The following is a 7,996-nucleotide window of genomic DNA, read 5'->3' as shown; positions in this document are numbered from 1 at the left end:
CATGAATCTCAATATAGCATGAACCTTACAATTAGATTATATCATTTGTTATGAACTAATGCCAAACTAAAGAAACAACAAATGTATCCAATATAAATAGCAATAGCTACAAAGCCAATCTGAATTTCTAATTGTATCAAAAAATGGATGCAAAAGGAGAATTATTATTAATGCCATATACCTTGCCATATACAAGACAGTCTCTGTCTCTGCGTAGAAAACTTATTTCTGTGTTTTGCATACTCTACAATGGATGGTTGAAGGTATGGAGGTGTGTATGAAAAGAACATTCATTCCCAACCAATTTGGCATCTAGGCAATGTAGGAAAGAATTATGAGAATGGTGAACATTCTTATAATATTCAACTAACTATATGCTTTCTACTTCTATTTAATAGTAAAGTTTGAAACTCAGCAGAATCCTTTGCTGTCTTGTTAGCACTACAAAACTGACTCAAGATCCAAGTCTTTTATAAGCAGTTTGACTATCATTCAATAGGTAAGTAGACATGTTTGATTTAGTTGTGCCATTTTAAAAGTGTGTTATCTGACAGGCTGAGTACAGAATGCCTAATTAGATCATGCTACTTCATTTTTGATAATGAATGCTGCATTTGCAAAACTTGAAGCTTCACAGTAAGCAGATATTAATTTTTCATGGCTATTTCTGACAGGTAACATTTTTTTTTTATCTTCCACATATAGTGCATTTGTATAGAAATACTGTTTGTGTGCCTGACTCACATTTAGAATTTTAACTTTGGGGTTAAAATGACTGTTGAAACGCATTATCATTTGGAGAAAAATATTCTTGGATTTTATAAGGTATTCCTGAGCACAAAATTAAATCATGTTTAATACCCATTTAGGCTGAATATATCAGGATGGAGTAAAATGAAAATTTAACACCACATAGTGGTTGTTTGGGATTAATTGACACGTGTTGGACTCAGAATAAGGAAAATTTGCTCAACACCTATCTTGCCTAGAACAGCTGGAAGATTGTAGTGGAAATACTCACTCTAGCTGCAGGTTCTTTAGATTATCACTATACAGCTGCCTTTCCCGTGAGAAAAAATTGCTTTATTTGATCCTTGTCAAGAATTTCTCATTAATCAGATCTATAGGGAAGAAAAGGAGAAAGCTGTCTAATGGCTGAGAATGGATGACATGCAAATGTAATTAACACAGTAGCATCTGAGTGACCATTGAGTCTTACTGAATCTCTGTCTGAGGTCTTCTTCCAAGGAATGGAAGGGACCTCTTCTGAGGTCTTCTAGGGATCTCCTTCAAGGTCTTCTTTCAGGGAATGCAAAACCAGAAGAAGGAAAGCAATACTTGTTCCCATCATCACCCAAAAGTGATGATGGGAACCCAGTCCTCACTATTTAGAACAGGGGTGTCAAACTTGCAATGTCATATGATGTGTCATGATGTATCACAACTTTTTTTCCATTGCCGGCAATGGGGTGGACGTGGTTTCACTATGATGCATCTGGCCTACAGGCCGGCAGTTTGACACCCCTGGTTTAGAATGTTTGTAGGCAAACTTAAAAAGATATTTAAGGGCAAATGCATGATTTCTAACAAGGATCGTGCATGGTTGCTGAAATGGATTAAGGCTATGTTATATAGTGAAGAAGTAACCTAAGAATCTTCTCCCCATAGTTCTTTTACTTTTAAAAGTTTCCACCAACACCTTATTTTGGAAAGGAACTTGTGTGCTGCCATCGTTTCCTTTTCTTTTTAATACAGTTCCCATTTTTCTTTGTGATATGCCAGGTAGCCTTAGCTACCTCCATAATGGTTTCAAATATCTATATGGAATCAGAATGTCTAAAACTCCAGAGTGAGATGTGAAACTTTCTGTAACAAACTTGGAGAGGGCAATATGAATCCTCACAAGTGTCTGCTGTCTTTCAGAGGTTCTCTACTAAAATATGTTTATGGTAGGTTCTGCTAATTAAGCTGAACCTTCTGAAACATGGGACAATTTGCCTTGCCAACCCAGACAAAATGCTTCATTTTTGTTGTTATAGGGCTAAGTATTTTTTTTTAAGTTTCTGTGTGGGAAAAATGTATCTCTCAGCCTTTTGTTTGCTCTATTTCTTCTTTGCTATGATCTTGAAATTGTAACTATTGCAAGGAAGAGGATCTATCCATCTCCATTTGCTCAACACAGGTAAACTGTAGGGTTGGGATTAAGAAAATCATTCATTAGCTAACTCCGATTACTGGCTAAGCCCCAGGATAGTGTAATAGCTACTCAGTTTTAACTTGAACATTCAGCTATAAATCATTTTTATTATGACTGATGTTTGAAACTATTGTTTATTTCTTTAAAACAAAATAAGTTACAAGATGGCTTCTCTGTTTTGTTTAGTTTGTCCTGCTTTGGTTTTATTATGGCATATTTCATATCCTGCCCTGCTTTGGTTTTATTATGACATATTTATTATTTCATATCCTGATTGGATATGAATGAACTTTACTGGTCTCCAATAAAGGGTGTGAATATTTTGTTAGAAACATTTTGGGTAGAGTTTGCAGTTCTCACTACCTGTCCCCCTTCATTTCATGTCTCTTAATGATCTCAGAAAAAGCTGGCAAGCTTTTCCATGTACTTATAAATCAGGCAACAATACTGCAGCAGCCATAGTCATCAATTAAACCAGAATGACCAGATATTTTACTGAATTATCATCTGCTGCATTTTATATACCCACCTCCTATTTCTGAATATTAAGTCATGATTTGAAGTAGAGGTATGCACTGTAAACTGAAAGCATAGAATGATTCCAAAAAGAACAGCCTCAGAAGCAGCAACAACAACAAAAATGTAGAAGCTGATTTTCATTCATTCATTCATTCATTCATTCATTCATTCATTCATTCATTCATTAGTAGAAGTAGTGTATACCTTTTTTTAATGAAAATTATCAGCACTTTTGATCAGTGACGTCATCAAAGTAAACAAGCCCATGTGCTGATTACGTCAACAGGGCACAGCCCTAAAAGGAAGTGACGTGCTCAGCCCCCACCCTCCGGATGTGACGTTTTGGCCTAATCCCATCAAGATTGGCAGGCAATCCTCTGGGTACATGATTAGGTTAACCTTAGACTAATTCCATGGACGTTCAAAACCAAAAAGAGCTAAGTAAAGTGAATAATTAGCAGAGGCCTGTGTTTTTGGGGAACAAGCCCTACTTTGGGGAGCTGTTAATCCTAGACTATTTCTATGGACATTCAAAACCAAAAAGAGCTAAGTGAATAATTAGCAGAGGCCTGTGTTTTTGGGAACCAAGCCCTACGTTGGGGAGCTGTTTGTGTTTTTGGGAAACAAGCCCTACTTTGGGGAGCTGTGAAATAAAAAATAAAAAAAGGCTTTTTATTAGCCTAACGATGCTTTGAATTTTTGTGGAGTTTTAAAAATCAGTGCCTCAAAAGCTGGGGGAAAAGAATCCCCTGAAAGGCAGCCAGAGCCTGCATTTAACCCCCTTTTTCTAAAAGATATTTTTTCTGAAAGTTTCTAGGTGGCTTTAAAAGCATTTCCTCGAACGCAGGGGAAAAAACAAACAAACACAGCCCCTTTTAAAACCCACAGCTGGTTTTTACCTTTGTAAAAAATCTAAAGACACATATTTTGCCATTTGCACCCTGAATAAAATTTATTCTGCCCCCCTCCCCACTATAGCAAAAGACAAGGAATATTAACAGGAATTAAAATGCTCACAAGAGGCAAGCAGCCAACCAGGCTCACAAGAGGCAAGCAGCAAGCAGCCATGCCTCTCTGTCTGCTAGTAAAAAAAAAGTGGGGGTTAGGCCTTGTTTGGGACGTGCCCGGGCATGTCATGCTCCCCGTGATCTGGGCATGCGCAATGCTCAAGGGCGTGTCATTGCAAGGGGCAGGGGAGTTTGCGCGGGCAGGGACATGCCCGGGCATGTCATGCTCCCCGTGATCTGGACATGCGCAATGCTCAAGGGCGTGTCATTGCAAGGGGCAGGGGAGTTTGTGTGGGCAGGCCTGAACAGCTAGCAATTTAACCCCAGCAGTCTTTTGAAGATGGCAGCCTCTGATGGAGATTTGTTTGATGTAAATTTGACCCCCAAACCACCCAAGCGTGGGCGCAGAATAAGAAAAGGACCTGAGTTATACAGTTTCATTGAAGAGAACAAACTTATAAAACCTTGTTATTGCAGATTCTGCAAAACATCCAATGGTAAGTAAATATATATATATATAATTAAGAAAACAGTATTTTGATTGGTTGAAACAGCTAGCCTAAATCTACCTTAGTTCCTGCTTTAGAAACGGCGGAGTCTCAAAATGTCAGCATGCCTCAGATTCTGAAAGCGTGTATTATTAAAATATTACACCACTGTTTAATGGGGTGTCTACAATCAGATGAAGACCACGTGGATGGTACCAGTGAAACAGAACATATTAACAGCTTATGCTTTAGACTTTCTATGCCTCATGTTCTCTGGATCATCATCAGTATTTCTGACAAAATGAATAACTTATATTTCACCCAGGGTTCCCTTGATGAGGTCAAGACATTCATACAGCGTATCGAAAAGAGCCGTAAACCACTGTCATTAATGTCAAAGATTGAATCTGAATTGCCATTGTCTCTGAAGAGGCTCATATGCCAAAATGTAACAGAAATTAATTACAAGAATCTCTTAATGCTATGAAATTTATAATAAACTGGGCTTTACAAATCACATGAAATATGTATTATGTTTTTCTTTTGCTGACCCCTGTTTAACTTTGGCAGATGTTAAACACAATTTAATCAAAACTCAAGGGGTATTATTCAATTCGGTTTCCCTGATGAGGCGGGGCTGGTCAGATTTGCAAAAGTTGTGAAAAACACACCTCCTCTGATGTGATTAAGTTGTGACATCACCAGCGTATACAAAAGCAGGGTCCATACTGGTCTAGTCACATTTGCTGGTTTCTGGCATATCTGTACCTCTGGAGCCATTTGATCTGCTAAGAAGACCCTTTTCAGAATGGAAGCCACTATTGTAAGTAGTTTTATGGCTAATTTTTGAAACACTTAGATGCAAAATGGAGTTTTAGAATATTCTTGTATGCTTGCTTGTTTGACTGATTGATTGTTTTATTTCACTAGAATGAATTGACAGACTCAGAATGCTTGAGGGCTTATGAAGGTATTTGTCTTTCATACTTTCACACATTTAGATTCTGGTAAACATTTCTGCAACAAATCTGACCATAGGATTTCTCTTTTCCTTCAGAATGGGGGGATGACCAGTTATTCACTGATGTTGCTATTACTGTAGAGAACCAATTGACAGACTCAGAATGTTTGAGGGCGTATGAAGGTATTTGTCTTTCATATTTTCATAACATTTTAGATTCTGGTAAACATTTCTGCAACAATTCTGAACATTGGGGGCTTTTTTTTCCTTCAGAATGGGTGGATGAACAGCCATATGTAGACCTTACATTACCCCAGGAGCCCCAAGAGGCCCAGCCATGCACAAGCTACACAACACGAATGCTGTTAGGAGGTATAATATCTAGCATTTTATCCAATACAAAATCATTAGTATTATTTTTTTAGAAACTAAAGGGAGGGGAGCGTTATTACATTATTAGGAATGTTGGTGATAGCCTTTTGTTTGTTTGTTTAACCAGAGCCGGCCTGCAAAAAAGCAAAAATGCATGGAGGTGGACTTCCCGCATCCCCAGCAGACAGTCATAAATGTGATTCCACGCCAGCATCTCAACCAGAAGGGGAGATATGTCATTCTACACCACAGCTACAAGCCCCTAACTCTGCAAACTCTCAGAATATGAACAAGGTTTATTTGGATATGGTACAGGAATGGGAGAAGCCTATCAGGAATTTCAGGGCTGTGGAATATTATCAACGCTATAGATTTATTAATCTTGACCAAATCCGGTCTTTTGTAGATGCTATAGAGGCTGTTCATAATGTGATACAGCCTCTTTTGAATAATGTTGCTAGGGACATAGGTCCAAATGATTTTGTTCAACTCCGGCTGGATGCAGAGGGGTTAAATCATCCTCTCTTTTCTCTCAGGAGGAATATCAATGATTTAAATGCTGAGGATTTTCTGACCGGTATTGAAAATCTGCTGCAAAGTAAGGCCGAGATACTGTGGGGGGGTAATTTGCAAATAGTGGTTACTGTCGTGAAGAACAAGGAGGGGGGAGGTCTTAGGAAGTTAAGCACTGTGCTGCTCACCAGAGTGCTGGAGAAAAAAAGACAGCACCTAGTAGATTTCAATGTGGGAGGTGAATTTCTATGTTTTGCTAGCTGTTTGCTCTGGCTGATTGGCGGGGATGTTAGAAATCAAGAAATTATTACCAGGGCCAGGGAACTTCACAATAGACTGGGTGTTTCCACAGAAAACAGAATTGACTTTTCTCAGATACACCTCTTTGAAGAAGCTTTAAGGGTCACTATAAAGATCTTGTTTTATATGCAGGACGGTTGGCGGTTTTTTTGTCACAGGTAGCCCCCAGCAAGAAAAAATAGTGTTTATATTGTTACACGACAAGCATTATTATGGCATCAAAAATATCAAGGGCTTCCTGGGTGACCGCTATTTCTGTAAATTCTGCCACACACCCTACCACCACAAATTTAGTCATGGCTGTCAATATATCTGCAGAGCCTGTCTCAACCAAGAATGCCAGCAGGTGGGGGAGGAGAAGGTGCGCTGCTGTAGGTGCAAAGAGTTTTGCCGGTCTAAGGCGTGTCTTGAAAGACACACACAGCTTGCTATGGAGGGAAAAGTTGACTGTAAGAATAAAGAATATTGTGAAACGTGTGGGGCTTACGTCTTTAGCCCCCACAAAAAGTGCAAGGAAACCAAGTGTGGACAGTGCTCTGAGAAGGTTGAAAGCTTGGAAGGGCATTTATGCTTTCTAAATTCATTGGACCGGCCGCAAATTGGCAAAAGATACATCATTTATGATTTTGAATGCTGTCAAGAGACAGGCATCCATATACCTAATTATGCCTGCGCCAGGGATATGTTGAATGATGAGGAGGATAAAGATGTTGTGAGGTGGGATTGTTATGGTGTTAGATGCCTGGAGCAGTTTGTAAAGAATTTTATAAATCATAAGTTTAAAGGATGTACTTTTATCGCTCACAACTCCAAAGGTTATGACGGGTACCGAGTACTGAAGCAGTTGATCCGTGAAAAGGTTAAGGTTCGGCTTATAAGTCAGGGGGGGAAACTGTTGTGTATCACCCTGCCAGATTATAAGATCCGGTTTATTGATAGCCTCTCATTTTTGCCCCTTAAATTAAGCAAATTACCCAAAGCTATGGGGTTTCAAGGCAGCAAAGGATATTTCCCCCACTTGTTCAATACAATGGCCAATCAAGACTACGTGGGGCCACTCCCTGAAATCAAGTATTACAGCCCTGAAACCCTGATGCCCGGGGAGAGAGAAGAATTCATGAAATGGCACTCTGCTAATACAGGTACTGTCTTTAAACTAAAGAAGGCTCTGGCTTACTATTGCAGACAAGATGTAGATATATTAAGAGAGGCCTGTATTCGATTTAGGGAACAGGTGATGGAAATGACTGAGCGAGAGTGTTTCAGGGGGGTCGGGGGGATATTGTTGAGGAGATAGCGATTCGAGGCATTGACCCCTTCCAACATATCACACTGGCATCTGTCTGTATGGCCCAGTACCGGTTCATGTATTTGAAGAGCTATACCATTGCATTAGCTCCTTTGGACAATTATCACAAGACACAGAAAAGGTATTCAGCTCCAGCGATTCAATGGTTGTTGCATATAGAGCACACTGAGAATCTCAATATCCAGCATGCTCTGAAGGGGGGTGAAAAGCAAGTAGGCAAATATTTTTTGGATGGTTTTGCTGTCATAAATGGAACTCCCACAGCTTTTGAATTTCGCGGGTGTTTTTTTCATGGGTGCCCTGTCTGCTACTCTGAAAAAGACTTCAACA

At 39.3% G+C, this 7,996-nt stretch overlaps 1 long non-coding RNA gene across 1 annotated transcript in view; it reads left to right on the top strand.

Annotated features, from left to right (window-relative positions):
• Positions 1-396: 396 nt before the first annotated feature.
• Positions 397-7,996, top strand: part of LOC120296901 — a 31,260-nt gene continuing 23,660 nt past the window's right edge. The window contains exon 1 of the long non-coding RNA XR_005553608.1: positions 397-499. This is a non-coding gene — a long non-coding RNA (uncharacterized LOC120296901). The remainder of the gene's footprint in view (positions 500-7,996) is intronic.

Source organism: Crotalus tigris, unplaced genomic scaffold (genome assembly GCF_016545835.1).
Source record: "Crotalus tigris isolate CLP2741 ecotype Arizona unplaced genomic scaffold, ASM1654583v1 scf7180000021719.168984, whole genome shotgun sequence".
In the NCBI taxonomy this organism is placed as follows: Eukaryota; Metazoa; Chordata; class Lepidosauria; order Squamata; family Viperidae; genus Crotalus; species Crotalus tigris.
The sequence above is the reverse complement of the archived record's forward strand: the minus strand, read 5'-3'. Positions and strand labels throughout refer to the sequence as shown.